Here is a 21,404-nt window from a genome sequence, read left to right on the forward strand (position 1 = left end):
TGAAACTCTCGGTTACAACTCATTTCAAAATAAATACGCAAACACACCCAAAATGATTAGAGCCTCGCGGCACTACTGATACATTTGAGTCCCCGGGTTCAATCTATAATACTATTTTGTGTGTGAGAATATTTTGTTCCAGAACTTTCATTCTAGAAGCCTGTCAGCAGACACCTGCCCAGGTGAGAGAGGTGAATGAACCTGCGCGCCTTGTATGGGAGATAACTGAGTATTCATTTTCCTTTTTTATTTTTTGTTAAAAGATTAACAAAAAAGATTAACATTTTTATCATTTAGTTATCAATTTACTTGTAAAAGAAATTTGTCACTTTTTCTTTGTTATTCTTAGGAAGCTACCTACAAAAGTATACAAATATGATGAACCAATCATAATGTGCACAAGATAAGACTGTCTCCTCCCCTGAAATAATTGGCATAATTGCAAAGGTATAAAGAAATTCAATTAAATCTTGTTGAATCTAAGATTTCCTTGATAGTCCTATGGTTCACTAACTTACTTGAAAGCATTTCATCAACACGTTAAGTTTTATCCTTGGTAAAATTTAATAAAAAAAGGCGTAGATAATGTTAACATATCAAGGTATAAAATACCGTATAGAACAAAATTTCTGCACTCATGCATAGCAGCCCAAACGACCGACCACACCTTTTCTCTATTTTAGAAACAAATACAAATATACTTATCTGACAATGTTATGATGTTCCTGGTCTGAAGTGCTTGGGGAACTTGTAGAGCAAAGGGCGTCTTTAACAGTATATGAGATATTCTGTCTCAGTTCTGCTGCTAAACCTCCTTTACTCCCCTCACCCCCGAACATACGTAAGCTGAGCTGATAATTTACAAACCACATATCATTGCACCAAGCTGTATAATTAGCTAACTTCCGCCAAGCGGCCTCAACCCAAACTTCCTTTTTACACTCTACCCCTCAACCTGAACACTTCTGAAAACAAAATATACGGCAAATGTATGTTAATAAGACAACTAATTCCAGACATTTTAATTACATGCAAGGTATTGCCTATCTTGTAAATTACCTCTGATTTATTCACCATATGACTCATCACTCACTAATCATTCTAGTATATCAAATTTACATTTGACAGTCCACTTTCCTCCATCATTATTGTTCCATTCACGAAGAAACAGACCAAATTAGGTAAATAAATCATCTTGTGAAAAAAAATTGTCGTACCGTGGTATTGTCTTTATCTTCGCACACAGTCACAGCTCAAACACAAGAGACATCCTAATAGTAATGTGTGGTCAGCGCACATACACATATTTCCAGTTTTCCGGTTTCATTCGTTCATGGTACAATCTCATTCTGATATTAATATTATCACACACGCTATTTAAACAGGTATCTATATATAGTCTTTGACGATGTGTGGACAGCACACACAGGACATCTGGATAACGATATTTTCCGAGTTCGATTCTCACTTCCAGATAGCTTCATTACTAGTAACCTTCGCAGATTCCATCCATTACTATACATTTTCTAAACTGATGTGTGGTCAGCCCTATTTTAAAAAATCCGAATTAAGTCAACATATTCTTATCACGCTCCCATGTCCTAATCCTCGACACACAACATGTCATTCATATGCTATGCATTAATGATGAACAATTACACCTATCCTCCCGAGAAATATTAGTTTGATCATCCCATATAAACAAGTACTCCGCACAAACCAAGGTTACTATGTCAAGCATTAATGATAATATTAGTCTAATAGTCTCTTTGATTTCAGGTTTTCCTTTCATTGATATCCCATTGTGATGCCTAGAGTAAGGCCCCCACAGTCCTAGTATCTGGCGATACCAAAGGGTCCAGATCACAGCTTGTCGGCCAATCCAGGGCTGATTCAGCGGGACGATACGGAAATCGATTTTTTTGTCGATCCATAAATTTTTATTAGTGGACAACAGTTATCTAAACTCCGAACCTCCATGCGGATATAGAACATCTCTTTGCCACAAAAACTTAAGAACTTCTGCAGTGACAAGGAAATTTCTTCCATCTACAGACAGACTCCCGTTTCTCAAACATCAGTTCATTTCTTACAGGTGAAAACTCTTCTTGTACCAGAACAAACACAAAATTTGGACAAGTGATAATTCTCATAAGGAAAGGGAATAAAATTCTCTCTAATCGACGTTGTGAAAAATCATAAGAAAATTGTAATAATAAACGAACAGCAAACGTCAAGCGACTATGAAATCCTACTCGTAATAACTCAATATCAATGTAATAACCGCGATAATAATGTAACAAAACCATTGAAATTTGTTGTTTGATATATAGTTCAAATTCCTATTATTGGGTCAAGCAAAAACACAAGACTCGTTTCAGACAATTGAGAAGCCTATATGCGAGTATGGTAATTGTATCTCCACACTCTCATTCCACTAAGGTAGAGGCCGTAATTTTTGTAACCCCTGTATATTTATCCTTTGTCAGAGAAAAAGGAAGAAAAACTAAGGAAGTATTTTATTGAATTATCAGCTGCACACTAAAATTATTCATAAATGCATACATTCATTGCTCAACAACAGGATATACATGTATTTAGTATCTACGTAAAATTATAACAGAAAAGTTCGCCACAGAGGAAGCATATGGTTGAGTTTTAACTACAAAGAAATCCCTCTCGACTTCGTTTTTATTTAAACAAATAAAATAAAATAGAAATAACAATACAAATACTATTTCTAATACTAATAAGAATAAGAATACTAACAATACTAACCTATAGACCCCTCAAACATTCCCCCTAATTACTACGATAATTTATAGCGTTTTCTTGTACAGTCTATTTAAAAAAAACATGTACTCTAGTGTTGTTAATGTAACTGCCTCATTGACCATTAAAATTCGTATCCGTTATTACCGTAGGCCATTAGGGCATAGACTAACACACTAACCATAGGACCAGCTCTTCAACCACTAAGTCTCCTTCTTGCCGACAGAACCTCTCATAGAAAGTAGATCCATACTTATTTGTATTCAATCCCTAGGTTGCGCTCAAGTGCGTTTATAAGCTTGTAATGTCTGTATATTGCCAGTATAGGTAAATTTCAATGTGTCAAGCGTGATGCATACCGCACAGGATGATAGAACCAAATCAAGGTCGTTTCAGCAAACCAAATGAGTAAATTACAAAAAAAAATACTTTGATCACTGGTATAGGTCAAAGTTATGCAACAATATTGTAATGTGTTACACTTATTGCAACAAAAGTAGATAGTAATAGCCAATAATGTTAGTTATATTTTTAGATAAAAATAGATTTAACTTTAATATCAAATGTTTATAGACGAATTCGAAAAACTTAGTAAGCATTGTTTATTAATCGTTAGTTGCTCATTATTGAACATAATTTAATTATTGGTCAAGATAATAACATCACCAGTAAAAGGCATGAGTAAGATCATAATAGTTAGTTCGCACGATACAATACCATATTCGAGTTATATTACCTACAAGCTTTAAGAATTTAGCATGCGATCGATTCTTGTGTTACAAGAAATGTTATTGCAGAATATGTAATATTATACTTAAATAATTTTCAAATTATATTTTTTTCTCATATGCCATAAATATTCAACTTTCTCCTAATTCTTGTTTAATAACAAAGTAGTGTATCGCCTATGCTTTGTTAATTATTAATGGTATATTGAATGAAACAACATAATAACTTTTGTTCAGTAACTGTAAGGCACAACCCCACAAGTTTTCAGAAATGGAGAAGAAAGGTTGAGTGTACAATTCTATATCGTTATGTGTTTCTCATTTGGTCTATTCTACAGACAAATGGAATTGCTCTTGGAATCTTGTTGTACAGATCAGTCAAACTTTAAAGCGCTTCACGCTATTGCTTGGGTGTACTTGATTTTATTTCTTTTTATTTCTAAGCTTAATCATGTTATTAGTCTGAGACAATCACATTTAACACGTGTGACTATCTACACAAAGAACATTGGTTACATGTATCCTTAATTCAGTTATGTACTATTCTTCACTCATTATTTGCCAGCAAATTTGATTGTACTTGGCAAATCAGTTTATTCACAAAATCTTAATTTTGTTTATGACACTAGCGGTTGCACTCGTAATTGGTTTGAATTAAGGCTTAATACTAAGGTGGGAAACTGATATTAGTAAAAGAAAATTTATTATTTTGATTTCACACGAAACCACTTTGCAGTTATATGCTAGAAGGATACCGTAATTTCGAATCATAGAGCTTCGTATATACTATATTCCTGTTCTACTGAAAGCAATATAATACATGGTTCTCAAATCTACTGCTTTGTTAATGAAACCATTGTAGCATTTAAACGCACTATAGTCGATAGACATGAAATCTTACAATTCCGCTCTCTTGTAATTCATTGGTTCATAATCTCCAGATCCTAGGTAATTCTTTAGGTTCCTTAGCGCCTTAAGTAAGGCTCGTTCTATGTTAACCCTTCAAATTCCTCCAACTTGCCTTGGATAACCTTTTTTGTACTTGGATACATTTTATTAAGACAAATTCGACATTTTTTAATGAGGTAGGCGGATAAATGTTACACAATTAAGCGTCGAAGTCCTAAGCCGGACTCAAACTATGGGGTGAGACGCTCGCGCTTTTCTATTTGTGTGTGTAGGATAGAAAGAGAGAAAGGGAGAACAGAGTCAAGTGAGGCATTGATTGTATTAGCAACCTGATGTCTCACTGACGCCAACCCACACGCATGTAATAGTGGCATGACCCTGGCTTCCATTTGCCCAAATCACAGTGCTGCGTCGCTGCTGTTAATTTATTGAACATCAAGCAAGCAATAAGTATATAAAAACATTATGTATTTGGAGCTGAACGTGAAATAAAGATGTATTAATAAATGTACAATAGATACTTCCGCCCCGGCGTGAAGGGGAAAATCATAGAAAACTAGAAGTCTTGGCCCTTTGGAGATGCGCGTGAAAAACTTCTTCAAGCTCGTTAAGGCTCGTGACGCCAGCTCTCGAGCTACGTCAGAACTAGCAGAAAATGCATGGGATTTACTCGCTTTATAAGCGACGCCCCTATCAGAGCTCGGGTGGTTCTCTTCCGGCATTCGTATAGAGTACTTGGATCTTTGGTCCGGACGCTCGTTATAAGATCAGGTATGTGACTTTTTTCTAAGTTCCCTTGATATGGGACGAGCACTTTGAGACTTGTTAGAAATTGACGATAAGTTGCGACTTGAAAATGAGACCAAGTTTCCACTTCGGAGTTTACCACTCCCACTTTTTCCCAATGCAAGTTGCAAGTACAAATCATCAAAACTACTATTTTCAATAAATCGCGGCTTAGCACCCAGTTTTGTAATGTAGGTGTTGTGCCCATACATGTCATGTTGTAATACTTTAAGCTTGTATTTTCAAATTTCCGAATTCTAAAATTCTTTGTATTTTCATTTTTTTCTTCATTTTTATAAATAAAATTAATGATGGAAATGGTCTCTTTAATTTAGTCACGCTATCCCTCCGTATCTGGATTAGGACCACAGTCTTCATGAGTTACCTGGGTCTCGATTTCCCGTTCGAGTTCTACCTCTGAGATACAAGTCTTCCCCCATTATTGAGACTTTTAGAGCACTTTCTCATCATCTTCGAACCAGTAAAGCCTAAGAAATCCCTTAAAGGGAGTTGGACTCAGTACCAACTTTGACATACTGGGTGGAGAGTAGAGAAGTGATCTCAAATACGATTTCACGAAAGAAAGAGTACACAAAACACAACGACAATCTCAAAAAAACACATAACAGTACACTAGACTTGTCTGGCAATCGAACCGGCATTCTACTCTTACAATGCGTTTGAGCTATAATACAATTCTAGTTCCTCCCCGATTAGCGCTGCGTTTTCTGAACATGGAATTAGGGTTATTCTGGACAGTATAGCGATACAGTACACTATAGACCGGAATACGGCCTCTTGTACTCTCACATTTCCATTGTTCTAATTTTATTAGTTTCGTACCTACAAAAGATATAGTGAAAGAAAAATCAAATCTTTTCCCTCCATTTCTTAATAAATAGTTATATATATACGCAACAAACACAATTAAAATGTAATACTAATACGCTTTCAATTGGAATCATACAGTAAAGCAAAAATATTCCAAATTAAGTCTGCTTGAAGGTAATTGTAGCTATTTAACTTTAATTAATGTTAGGTAACTATTGATACTATAGTTCTAAATATATACATTTATTTAAAATTCTTTTGTATCTTGTTATTATTGGGTGTGTTGTATTGCTCTTCTTGCGGATGATACAGGTGTCTTTACATTCCCAGCTCCCAGGACTGTTTATTTGCTTTAAATTTCTCTGTTTTTTTTTACAAAAGTAATTGTTGTAGATTTTTTCTTATCCTCTCTCCGTAAGTGAGAAATCACTAAATTTCCTAACAAAGCTTGGTAGAACATATTAATTGTGTTGAAAACCTTACCGGGAAGCGCGGTGGTAATATAGCGTTTGCGTCTAGTGCATTAGTCTCTGGTTCGATTCCAGTTCGCACCAAGATAACTTTGTGGCGGATACACACAGCGTGCATGAGTTTTCTCAGGGTTCCCCCGTTTCCTCACCATTATCACCTATCTCATCATAATTGCATGCCTAGGCGCATAGTGGATGCTGTCTAAAAAAAGAAAAAACTTACCTGCATTTTAGTCTCACCTAAAACAGTCACTTCTTTCCTGGTGTTTCAAAACTAAAAGGTGAACATTTCTGCCAGATGAAATTAAGATAACATTCCCTACCTTTGTCTTCCCATTCGCATGATTTCAGAACGTGATAATACCATCCTCAATAAAGAGCTAAAACATGCATTATTTAGTAGGCCTTCTATTTCACTTTTCAAACTCGTACCGAATTCCGCAGGCGCAATAATAAGTTCAAATTTAGTTTAAGATAACGACTTGGTGCATCATTCCGTATCAGTTTGCAATAACGTAACTCAAAATAGGAGTTTCAACTTGCGAAGACCTACATACATGTAATAGATGTATGCTTTTGTAGATACACAACAAATTTGGCAACCACGGTAGTAAGGAAGTGCGTATCGGAAGTAAATGTGTAGCTGAAATATTGAATTTAATATATCGAGTGTTCAGCTGGATAAGCCGACTTCCTGGCCAAGCAACAAACTGCTTCCACTTCCATTACAATTATTAAAAGTTAAAAAAATACGAAAAGAAAAAGTTTGTCTTTATCGCACATGAAAATCGTTATATCTCACTCTCGGATCAAAGAGTAGAGTTAATCTGTAACGAGTTCCCAAAGAAGCGGATCACCTAAGGCATAGAAACGCAGTATTTTGCCACCATCTATCTTCAAGCGCATACCACCATCGCAAACGCCTCCGTGCTATATCCTGCTGCGCTTCTGCTCCGACTCGGTTAGATACAATTCTTGTATTAGTAGCCACCGAGCACATAATCGTACTTATTTCTTGCACATTAATTTTAATAGCATTATTGCCTCTGTAACGTATTTAGTCCTCCTAAAGTGAATCACTATCCAATAATGTAATTCATCCCTTAGGCCTACTGAACATCTTCTAACGTACTACGAGTGAATTTCCTAACGAAAGATGCAAGTATGCAATTAATTTAAGTATGCGGTCCTAAAATATCACAACACATTCTTCATTGCGTTAATAAACTGCACATACTTTTGAATATGTTATTTATCGCTATGTAATGAGGATTCAAACTGAGCTCATCACTTTTTATATATAGTATATTGCTTCTAATTTCCATATACTAATTTGCAAAATTCCAGCAGTAGAATTGCTTCTAGATAATATGAGTCATCTTGCCCAGAAAATGCATTTGCAGCCATAATAATTGTGCTCCTATTTAAAACCTGCCGTTATAAAATGCAACTTCTCAAGATACTAAGAGTATAGTCACAAAAGAAAGTATTCTTCAGTTGACAAAATTTCTTTTCCTAATAACTTAACAAAAATAATCTATGAGAGTACCGATTTTATCAATTTATAACTATTCAAAGGTTAGCAACAAAATGTAAAAACATATTTCATTTCTTCCCGAGTTATTGACAAAAGAAAATTTGTCAACTACAAAATACCTTCTTTCCCATGTGTACATTTTAATTAAAAGCAGGGTTTATTTGTAATTACTTTTTTATATGCCTTCCTAACTAGTCAAATGGCTCACATGAACACCATAGTGCAAACTTTCCCCTGTGCGACTAGCGGTAGAAGTACTTTGAATGAGTTAATTTTGAGCTTAACATCCCGTGCTGCAGCAAGGCTATATGAGACGTTGACCTATTGATTAATGTGGAATCCGAAACACGTGAGCTCTTGCTGGAAAGTGAATCCTAGTCTGCCAGGAAGTACATTGAAATAATAACGCATTACGATGGTTCAGATGCCAGCAAAAATGGAAGGTCTGAATCTCATATAGTGGGGTATGTTAAGTACAAGAGGTCAAAAATCACGTAAAAAAACACAAAATTTACGGGAGAACTGAGTGATGCAAATACTTAACGTAACATAACGTAACCAAATCTAACCTAACCTAACATAAACTAACGTAAGCTAACCTGAACTAACCTAAACTAACGTAATATTAGTAGAAATAAGCGAAATTCTATCATTTCTTTGAAAATTATGCGGGACTCCTACACTAATATAACAGAAACTAAACTAACCTAACGTAATCTAAACTAGCCTAACCAACCCTGCCCTAAACAAACAGAATGTAAAAAGAAATTAGCAAAATTGTAACATTTTTAGAGGAAAAAGAGCTGGACTCCTTCCGCTAAACATAGGCCCATATAGTTTCAGTACTGATAGGGACACTACACTAATTCAACTAAACGAAGATTTTAGATCGGTTCACTTACTCTTAATCTGTAAACGAAGGTGAAACAGCACTCATTTTGTTGTTTCACAGCTTTTTTTTTTTTTTGTTAAATTTACACTTATCTTTCACTCAGCTGTTATGCAAACATATAAAGTATTGCTAAGTTTATAAAAAAGTTCAGTCAGCCTGTATCTTATACGTGTATCTTTGCTACTCAATTACCGCACTCTACTCAATTACCGCTAAACACACAGAACCTAAATATAACAAAATTTGAATTTTAGATAAAAGTTAGTAAAACTATAATTTGTGAATATTGATATTCGAACACTGAAAACTTTAACTCTTTACCCTATAACGTATACCCTGTGATGTATGCAGTGGCGGCGGTTGGACGTTAAAAGTGGGGAGGCAAGACCTGATCTGAATACAGTATTTGTATGTCAATGTTACTTTTCCTGGTTGCTTGTAACACTTTGTTAGACTAAAGGCTGTATAACTATTAGGAAACTTATATAGACTAAAGGCTGTATAACTATCTTTTTCAGTTAAAATACCGTATATCTTGTTTCATATTTTGTTACGTAAATTGACAAGAGCAACACAAGATACTAACTCTTTGTACTCTTATACAACGAAGGTGTAAGAAGAGATCTGATTCCTTGCTCATGAAATCAAAAAATCATAAAATCATACATCTTAAAATTCTGTCTGCAAAATTGTGTGATCAGATTAGGGACCTATTTAATAACAAATTTGCAAAACAAATAAATAGAAAGGATAATATTAATCAAATAATCATAGTAATGGATAATAAGGCTTGTTCTGCAAAAGTTATATTGAAACTGGAAATTAATGAACAACGTATATTTTTAATTCCACGCATGTTATTATATGTGTTATTACTCTTAGAAAGACAGTGAATACTACAAGCATATGCTACGACATTCAAAGAAATACTTTTGCAGCTTCCCGAAACATGTTCGTTGCCATTAGATACAGTTTTCATTTTCTTGGAATACATGAAAACTCAATAATACTTAGTCACTCCACATTCCAGTTATACAAAAAATCCTAAAACCTAGAATTATGTTGAATTTACTAAATTTAATTGTATAACAAAACTGTATATGTACACCCCTAAACTCGTATATTACACTGCAAAATTATATATTCCTTACTGAGCTCCTTCGTGGCTAAGCGGCTAACGTACGCGCCTTTGACTTGGGAGACCTGGGTTCAATTCCCGGAGGGAGCTCACGTGGTTCGGACTCTACGTTAATCATTAAGTTCACGTCTCATATAGCTTCGCTGCTGAACAGGATGTTAAACTGAAAAAAAAATCAAATCAAAATATTCCTTACCATAAGAAGGAAGAAAACTGTCAATTTTTCAAGAAAAGTACTGTTTTAGGAACTGTCAATTTTTGTGCAATTAAAGAACTTGTGAAGGACTTCTTTTCTTGCGAAATGATATCTCAATTAGATCCAGAGCGGCTTACTAACATATCGAGCCCTTGTAAGATGAAATGAAAGTACGCTCGAATTGTCTCGCTCCAACAGCTTAATTTTTGGGCCATTTTTAGTGGTATTTTTAAAACGCAATTTCTGTAGCTTTCTTAACTTCACGGAAAGATAACCAATACGTACTCATGGAACGGCAAATATTTTATGGCACCATTTGTATTCTATGAACCAATAATACATACAAAACTTTATATTTCCAAATGAAACTATATACATTAATGGGTCATTTCAAAAAGTGGAGGGGCAACTGCCCCCCTTTGCCCCCCCTAATCGCCGCCCGTGGATGTATGAGATATAGAATGTAACAAACCTGGTTTCTGAAGAGCACTAAAACATGTAGCAGCACTTCCTTCCAACCGGTAATGACAGCCGCATGAAGTCATCCATACTGCTTTTCATTAATTTAAGGAATGTAAAGACACATAATACAGCAACAGCAACATATTAAAAAATAGCCGTAAAATTAATTACAAATATGAAAGAAGTTGTACACACATTGACACAAGACGGCTCAAAATATACAAATAGTACTTCTCACCGAAAGTCGTATCTTGGTAAAGGTTCTTACCAGAAAAATGGACACATTCTTAAACAAGTGAGTATTAGCACGCGAGATGGAGCGACACTACCGACAATCAATCTCGCAGTCAAAGTTATGAACTAAAAGAGTCTGCTTCCGGATCCCATTTGACTGTCACGGGCATGATAATAATGTCATATACAACAATTGTTATTTCTAAAAGTTTCAGAGATACCAAACACATGAATAATAATTGTTTTACTGTTTAAAATAACGCATTTGTGTTGCTTGTATAACATTACAACAATAGTTTTTTGGTGGTTTTATTTATAACAAGTCGCAGTTCCATTATTTTAGACAGTGTTGCTAACTTAAATAAATTGCTAAATATTATTCTAAACATAGTGCAAACAACGTCACTAATGTAAGCTGTAAAATATTTTAATAACTCGTAATTTGTTTTATGGTGTAAGAATGATTTCAAAAGACGACGTTATTCATAGTCTTTGGGGTATTTATAATGTTAATGCCAAAGTTTGTGTTCCATAAATACATGTAAATGCATATTGTAACTGAAATTAAATGTAACTGATAACTTTTCAGTAACATTGGTTGTTCCCCTAAGCCCTAGGTCTGGTCTGCACTTTACATTGAAACCGACCACCTCAAACTCGATCCATTCCATATAGCTATATGCAATTATTCAAGGACTTACAGTTAGTAATACATATTGTGTTGATTTTTGGTTTGGTTTGTTTTAGTTTAACGTCCCATGATTATTCTACGGCGTCTTGTAGGATTTTGAAAATCCAAAATGCGGATTGGTCGCCTGGCGGTGGAAGGTTGTGAACCACAAATTAGCTAAGGACTTCGGTATGCATAAAAGATGTAGTAATCCATAATCGGGGTGGTTTTGTTTTCGATATAAGATGCCGTTTATGAGAGAAAAAACTCTTGCTGATCTGACTGTGGATTTTTTCCGGCTCCCTTCCTTCTAAAACGGATATGATATCTTTGTAATTTTCATCCTTGCGCTGCTCTCTTGCGATATTCGGTAGAGGCTCATTATTTCCTGCTTCTACAGTATTAACTTGAAGGCTGTTTGATTTAAAAGCATAATAGTCCTCCCCTTTTTCTTCGTCATTTTCTACTTTTTCGCCTTCTTTCCTAATATCTTAGGCCTGTTCTAGCCTACTGATTATATCTGCTGGGTGTTTGGATCCAGGCAAATATTGTATATCAAAATCATAATCGGCTAGGAATAACTTATATCTTGTGTACTTCCCGACTTTGTCCGGCTGGGTATTCATCGTCGCGATACACTTCGCGTCTACGTACACGTGAAATTTTCTATTAACCCTCCAGTAGTCGCGCCGCGGTCAAAAGCACCGCAGGGAAATTATTTTCGATCGTGTGTCCATTCTGTTTGTCCGACAGACTTCCCCGTCTAACTAATCTTCCCCCTCACCTTCCCGAACATTCCTGCTCAATCACTCCGTTATCCGTTGTTTAGTTTAACTACTAGTGATTGTTTAGTGATTCTGCGGTGCTTTCCACCGCGCGCGACTAACCGTGTAATATTTGTTCTCAGTGTTTCTCTCTGCACGTGACCTTTGCTTTGGAGACGTTTTAAGCTTTATAAACATAAATATTATTTTAATGGACGGAAAAGAGGTCAACAGAGTTAACAAACTGATACCAAGTATGAAAAAAGAGAAAATTAGAAATGAACAACTTAAAACAACGGAGGGAAATGTTAGGAATGGACTATTTGGATGAATCAGCCGAGATGATCTCGTGGAAGCTTTGTCTGAGGAAGATCATAACACACAAACACACACACACACACACACACACACACATATATATACATATATATATATATATATATATATATATATATATATATATATATATATATATATAAGTGAGTGAACACGAAAGGTGAAGTGAGGAGTCTGCGAGCGAATCTGAGATCTTAAACCCAGAAATAACCAGCGATTACCCGAATGTAGTCAGAGCAGGAGAGGACGAAATAAGCGACGACGAAGTGTAGAACAGTGTAAATTTGAAAATAATTCAATGTAAATTTGATTTGATTTCAATTTAGCGCCCTTTTCGGCATCAAGGCTATGTAAGACGTGGACCTGCTGCGTAACGAAGGATCCGAACCACATGAGGTCCCACCGTGAATCGAAGCCGGAAGTCCCACGCCAAAGGCGTGTATGCTAACCGCTTAGCTACGAGTGAGCTCTAATTCAATGTAAAATGCGCTGTGAAGCTTTGTTTTAGTTTTATGTTTATATAGTATATTTTTAACTAATTTACTATTGCATTTCTAATTTTAGACGAACCAGAGTTGACAAAAACAAAAGATCATCATCAGATTTAGAATTTTCAATAAAACCAGTGCGTAGCTAACTATCTAAAGAAATATGTAACGAAAAAACATTTTATTCCAAATGAGAAATAAAAAAGGACATGTCTAATTGTAGGTTTCTCTAATAGTTATTACTGTAAATCTTATTATAATAATAAAAATGTTATTCCCTCTTAATCAGAAAATATACAAAATTACGTTTCTAATACAAGAAAAATGTTTAAAACGATATTTGCAACAGATTATGTTCGTGCGGTCCTTCTGACCGCGCGCGACTACTCGCGTTACTTTTTCAGCGCGACTTCTCGAGGGTTAAGTAGAAAGTAGCGAAATTTGCGCAATGTCTATATAAGATCGTACAACTCTTTTTGCCAAATTCTAGCTTTCTCTTCACTTTTCGTTAGCCTCCGGGAAAAATAAGCAACCACCTTCTCAGTGTCAGTTTTTGGGTCATAGCAGGCGAGTAGTCCTCCTGCCTGAGTTTGACTGCAAGCGCTATAGACGCACATTTCTAGCGAATCGTCAAAGTGAGCAAGTGATGGGCCCTAAGATATGAGCATAGGCCGATAAAGCTTTTGAGAATCCGCTTTGTAGTCGGTGTCTTGAAATTTCGTATCTTCTTAGCTATTTTTGGAGATATTTTAATGGATTCTCCATTAACAAGGTGTCCTAATACATTAAGTTCCTGATAGCCAATGTGTGTCTTCTTGGGTGATGCTCGAAAATCGTGTTTCCTAAGCTTCTGGAATAATAATTCTAAATCCTGCAAGTGCTGTGGAAAATTATACGAACTAGTAACACGATCGTCGGCAAAATTTTTAATTTTATATGGTAGTCTCTCCAAAATCATTCTCGTGGCGACACTTAGAATTTGGAAACTTGTTTTGGCCCCCATTGTGCATCTCAAAAATTCGTACGATTTTCTATTATGATTGAGCTCGAAAGTCATATATTTACGGCTCTTAGGATGCAACAAGATTTGGAAATATGAATTGGAAAGATCGGCAACGGTTATGAAAGTTTTCCCCTTTATAGAGTTTGGAACGTCCTCTGTTGCTTGAAATGGTACCGAGAAATACTTGGTGTAAGTGTTGCATTTCTGCAGGTTGAGAACTATTCGAAATTCCTTCGTATTAGGCTTCTTGAGCACAAGAAGTTTAGAAAAGAATGCATTATTGTCAGTTGGCCTGATTATGTTTGCCTTGATAATGTCTTGAATCTCCTGATCTACTTGACTCCTAATATTAAATGGAATAGATGGGGAGCGGTCGTGGAACACGGCAGACTTAGAAATTATGATTTTATGAACGTATCCCCTAAAGTATCCGATATCATTAAAAACGTCTCTACTTTTAAATAACAACTCATAAACTGCTTGCTTCTGTTTTCTGGCCAGGTCGGGGTTGACGTCAAGGAGCTCTTTATTGAAAAGTGTTGTTGAGTAATTTAAACGTTCTTCCGTTTCTTCTTTTGTTTTAAATTGATATGCTTTTCCAAAAAAACTGGTTCTTCTATTGCGTTAAAAAAGATTTCTTGCCCTTCCTCAAGAGTCGCCACTGGCGTGTTCCTCTTTATAGTTACGCTCTTGCCATTTGGATTTGAAATTAACATTATCATTTTGCTTGTTTCTATCTTTTGAACAAGGGCATTTAAATTATATTTCTCGCGTAATCCAGGAAGCAATGATACATATAGGAATTCTCTGTCAGCTATTTTTTTTCCTACTACTTGTACATATGTATGCGATCTTGGAGGCAAAGTTATTTGCTTAGTCAGATATAAACAATTGTGATCCGTCTGCGATATTATCTGAGTGGTTAAAGCTGACAATGTATTCTCTGTATTTTGAACTGGTAACTGCGGTTTCCTCGTTCGTTTAAAAACGAGATTGTGTTCTTGTTTAAACCAATGGTGGAATGCGAACGTTGGAGAAAAGCGATTCCTACTATTATTGGCATTGTCTTGTCAACTACTCTAAAGTAAGGAGTGAAAGTTGTCTGACCTATTTTAAATTTTATTAATGCTAATTGATTCAAATGAATGTTATTGCCTGAAATTCCTTTTATTATTGTCTGAAATGGAATTATATCTTTCCTAGGGAAAAAGATTTGGGTGTGCCTTAGGGAAATCGTACTCCCTGTGTCAATTATTGGATTCTGAAGGGCTAATTTAGTTTTAATTCTTAGATGCGACCTGTTATTTTCGTCGTCTAACGCAATACTTTCTCTTCTTTCCGCCAATTGTCCTAATTGTTCGTTTATTACAGTAATTTCTTAGTTTTTCCTGTTTCTTTTACGTCTCCTCGTTCCGTGTGTCGGTAACTGTCGAGCTCCTTGTCAACGGGCTGCCTTATGTGTTTTTTTTTTTTTTTTTTTTTTGACGCGTATAGGAATTAGATGCTCCATGCCCCCGCTTCCGGTATATTGCACACTCCAAAATTTGATCTTCCGTTGGAGGACCTTGTTGATTATTCCGGGCTTGTCCCTGTTTTTTCTTCCCATTATTATTGTTTCTCCTTCCGTTTCCCTGGTTCCTATTCCTCTGATGGCTTTTATAATTCGTCTGGGCTATCACCAGCGACAATTCTGCCATTTTATTGGCCAAGGTAGAGAGGTCACTTTGTGGAGGATTTTGCTCTTGGTGGGGAACGGTCTTAGGTTCCTGGCTTGAGGTTTGAGTTTCTTGAGGGTTGGATTGAGGAATTGCCATGGAAATATTATTTTGTTGTTGATATCCTGGTATATAGCTGTTCATTGGTTGTGTAACAGGTTGCATCTGCACAGGATAGGTATGATGGTATAACTGTTGTCCGGGATATATTGACTTTGGTTCGGTTGATAGGCCATAGGATGTATTATGCAGGTTAGGTATATTATTCTGGCCGTATAACATATGTAATTTTTGTGATAGCTCTGCGTGTTCTCTTTTCCTTAAAATGTCATTAGGTGCTTCCAGTGTGTTTAATTTATTTTGTAGCGCTTCTACTGTTGCAAACCTTTCCAATGCTATCTTATTAAGGAAATCCCTCTGCAAACCCAAAGATAATGCCTTATTGCTCGAAGTTTACGTCAAAAGTACGAGTCTACTGGCTCGTCCATTCCCTGTTGTACCTTGAACATTTCCTGGATTGCTCTACACGATGGGACATTTGGTCTACATATAGCTACTAACTTAGATTTTAGATTGTCATAAGTCATTGTATCGAATTGATTTTGATTTTTAAGCTGTAATACGAGATCTAGAGCCGTGTCTTGTAAATATATTGGTAAAATTTCCTTTTTCTTAGCCGGTGACCATGCCGGCATTGCTGCCATATGGTCGAATAGCATAAAAAACCTGCCCGGGTCCTCGTGCACGAGTCCCGCATACTTCGTTAAATGTGGCATATTAAAAGATAAATTCGATGCACCCTGTGTCATATTTGTATTATTCTCTCCTGATCTGTACGTCCGTTTACTTGACCTAGTTTCCGGCATAAATCGCACTAAGGAAAAGGTAAGAAGAGAGGGAGTGATTATTTCAAATTTACTTGAATTATGATACTAACCTCGTCAGTGTTTAGATTAAAAAGTTGAGAAAAAGAGCGCCCCGTACAAAACTCCGGCGCCTCCACCATGTAATGTTTGGTAGAGTCAATGATAGACCGGGTGTCTTTTCCCCTTCACCAAGTTTTATTACAAAATATAATGTAATAAATACAAGTGTCTTTAATTCAATGTCTCTTCCTCAATGACCAAGTGAAGGAATACTAAATGTTTTGCCGGGTGCCGCTTCCACTCATGGCAGTTTCCAGAACACTTCAGCAGGTTGTTGGTTAGGCTTGGATTATAGCTCAAGATGGATCCCTAGCCCAGTGCATAGGGTAAGGAAGAGGTACCCATAGTCCACAGTGACATAGGAAGGTAAAGATTAGACTATCAGTTGGTTGACTGATGCTGGTTACCTCGATGGTCCTCCTTTTATTTGTCCTCCTCGGGTCCTTCCGTGAGGTCCGTCTGCTTTCGGTGTTCCCCGATGTCTTCCGTGTTGTCTGGTAGGTTGTTTGTAATTATTAGCACGTGTTCAGGTGGCACGTGCACCTGTTGTGATGTGGGGATCCTTGCAATATATATAACTTTTACTAGGTAAGGTAGGGTAAAAATAGATCCAAAATTTAACGAAATTCGTACAGCGAAAAAAAGTTGATCCTCCATATTGCAGCAAAACTACGAAAATGAATACAAAAGAAAACTGAAAAGTTAAGAATCTCCTGTTTTCCCATGACAGAAAAAATAGATACATATAACTCCAATTACCTATATACTTACATAATATGTAGGTCCATGTTTTCCAAGTAATTTTCAAGCATTATAAAATTTCACCGTAATGAACGCATGATTTGTTTTTTCGAATAAAGATCACATGCACCGCTCAGAACTCAGGAATAAGCTTAATCTATGTTACGGCACTGGATATATGGTTATATAATACATTACGACCTTATAAACTTGTATAAGGAACAGAATGTACTTAAAGTGAGACGCGAACTATACGAAAGATAAGACTTTTAATCTGACTTGTTTGATGATCCAACTCGAGATCACAGAGCAAAGATGATTGCCGTAGCTCCCACCATAAGGTTAAGGAAGTACCTGTTTTAAAGTGTCAATTAAATACTGAGAAGTGGAAAGGTAATAAAGTATTTGATCAATTTAAGTCAGAATATATGATAGTAATAATTTACACTATTTGTTAAGATAATGAACATTATATTATGTTTTTAAAATGGCAATCAAAGCAGAATGTTTTTGATAATAACTGAGAAACTGTAAAATTTCAGGTTCGGCGCGATTAAATACATTCGTGCTACTATGTGTTGCGTTATCCATTGGAAGGTATTGAACAATTCTGATTCAGAGGAAGTATATAAACTATTGTATTGTACTGGAGTTAATTTAATAGAGCTTAATTGTATAGGCAACACTTAGGCTATTTGAGACAAAGTCTATTGCTTAAAGTGAAATATGAGTTCCTATTAGGGTTTTATCCCAAATATGTTATACCCACTGATGATTGAAACTAGAACACACGAACGGAAAGCACTACGCTAGCAAATTAGCTACGAAGAGGTACATCATACCATAATTCTAAGTCAAGAATGAAGGCAAAAGTAAGAAGCGGAAACGACAGACTATACGGTAATAATACTTTCACCATTTTAATTCATACAATTTACTTCGAGACTTTCGAGACGAGACCAAGACGGATACTATAATTGCGAGTAGTTTCAGATGTTCAGATCGCTTTATACATTTTGTCTCAATGGGGAATAAACATGTAAGCAAAAGGGACGATAAAAGATTGGAGGCTTTTGAAATTTGGGTGTGGAGAAGAATATGGAGAATTAGAATGTACATTTGATTTCACATAATATGAAGTATGTGTATTTTCTTTAGGATTTTTGATAACCCACTGTGCTTTGAATTCAATTCGGGATAAGATATGGAGTAGAAAGAACTACGTTCATTTCCAACATGGAAGTTTCCGTTTGTCGCAGTGGTTCAGTAGTAGACCGCTCATTTCTGTTGTGTAAAGTTCCTGTTTTGTTCGTAGCTCTCGTTAAGTAGGCATTTAGGTAGATAAACATCCGATCTGTGTGACTTCTCAGGGTTGTCTCGAGCCCGATTCATCTCATGTTCTTCTGTCTACCATGTCGTTCATTATCACCATCACCGACTCCCATAAAGTCAGAGCAGAATCCTAGACATCGAACTATAATAATAATAATAATCTGTATCAAACTAAAAATGCTGTGCAGTGCAGAGTTGGGCTATTTTTTAAAGAAAAAAAATAGTTTTACAATTACATCGCCTGACCTTTCAATAATTTCAACAATAAGCATAACTGCCATTGCATAATTATTTACATTCCAAGAAAACGCACTACTCATTTCATGAAAATGAATTCGGAAGTTACTCTGAAACATTTTATTTAATTAGAAAAGAGAAGTAAGCCTTACCATTGAGTGATCTCATCCATTAGCAATAGGTCTGGAAAACCTGGCAGAAACTGTACGCATTATTTTATGATTACATATATAAGTTGTGGTCAAGTTTTTCATATAAATTCACTCTTCATCTTCTCAATAATTTCAACTCCAGGCAATAAAAGTAGTCTGTTATTTCAAACCAAACAATATTTGGTAGGCTATGATAAAATTTGGAGAAACTTTCGAAAATCCTTTTTAAATGTTTTTAATCGAGAGGAGAATGATAGAAAATTCACTCCATTGTTGACTTATGTAATTTTGAAACTAAAAAGAAAAATATTCCCGGCGAAATCTCACGGACATCGGGACATTAAGAATATTCAGCAAGCTGGATTTTAACAGGAGATTCATTTTTCAATATCTATTATGAATCTAGAGAGACAGTCCGAAAGGTGCTCCAAAACATATTTGTGGAAATGATATTTGCATACGTCATATAATATTTGAAAACAACTGTATACATAGAGGATACTAATTTTAATTTAGTCCTAATAGCTATTTTCACCCCAAACCCCCCTAGAAATATTTCTGACTACGCCACTGACAACCTAGTTAAGTTACCTTTTGTTACTAAAATGTTCTTTAAACATCTTGGGTTATATGAAGTATGTCATGATAGCTCTTTTCCCGCCCTAAACAATCAAACTAGAAGCTCAGAAGGGAATTCTCAGCAACTTCTTAACTAAGTAGGTTGGTAAGCCTGAATGGGATAGTATGACCTCATTTGTAGGGAGATGATCTTTTTGTTGGAAATGATGTTTTTTTCGTGGATCAAGATGACCCTTTTCTGGGAGAGAATGACCTGTGTGTGAGGATATGACCAGTTGCAATTTAAAACAAATAGAACAAACAGATCATTGAATGCCATACATGGCACAAAATGACCGTATTTATTTATATATATATTTGTAAATATATTTATAAATATATTTATATATTTATATGTATACGTTTCCTTCTTTTCATTCGTAGGAGAGCTAACCACACAAGATGTAGATATTGACGATTCGCGTACTGATACAGAAATTCTGGATTATGACTCCAGTAACTCTAGCAGTGAAGATATTTATAGGGGTGTGGCAAGACTCGTAGATGGTAAGGAATAAATCTCGTTATTATTCCATAGAACTGAATTATCTACACCAGTTATTTGAAAAAATACAGACGTGTCTATTTAGGTGTAGTGCGACTTTCCCAAGTTAGAATTTTAAGTAGGTCATAATTTTGTCTAATTTTTGTTCAAGCAAGAATAATTTTGTACAATCCAAAAATATCTCGTTTGTTTTAATGGTACAATTTTTTTCTTGGTTGAAAAAATTGGTCAAATATTGGACAAAATTCTGAGCTAGTTTATATTTCGAATTGGAAGACACCGCAATACAGGTCATAGAGGTGGCCAAATTTACAGAATAACATTCCTATGTTAATTTAAAAGGTACAAAATGTCATGTTTGGCCAAAAATGGAAAGAAATTGGACCTATTTAAAATTCATATTTGAAGACGTCGCACTACTACTAGAACAGGTAAAGAGTACAATTGGTTGCTTACTATTATTTTTCTGTTTGAAAGCTGCCATCGCTACCTTCACTGCTAGAGTTGCTGGTGTCATCATCCATAAAATCTCTCGATCATTATCTGAATCACCGGTATCTCAACCCTCAAGTAGCTCTAGAACATCATATGTGGTTAGCTCTCCTAGGAATGAAAAAAAAAAAAACAAACCATTACTATATGTTTCTTTCTGAAAAGTTGAGATGAAAATACTCCAATTTGTTCCACAGAAAATTGAGAGTGTGGTTATTCTGAAATACGACAAAAAACTTGTTACTTCATATCTTGTTCTCAAGAAAGGAGAAAAATGAAACAAAATATTACTAAATAAAAGTAATTATTATTATAAAAGTATATTATTAATAAAGTATTCAGTTCATGCCATTTTAAGTTTATAAAATACCACAAGAATGTAATCGCTTGTTTGTTGTCACAACAATGTAATTATATGTCAAAAACAGTGGCGTATTTACGATTTTGTTTCGGGAGGGGCTTTGTTAACT

This window comes from Thermobia domestica, chromosome 4, assembly GCF_964235325.1.
Source record: "Thermobia domestica chromosome 4, izTheDome1.hap1.1, whole genome shotgun sequence".
Lineage (NCBI taxonomy): Eukaryota > Metazoa > Arthropoda > Insecta > Zygentoma > Lepismatidae > Thermobia > Thermobia domestica.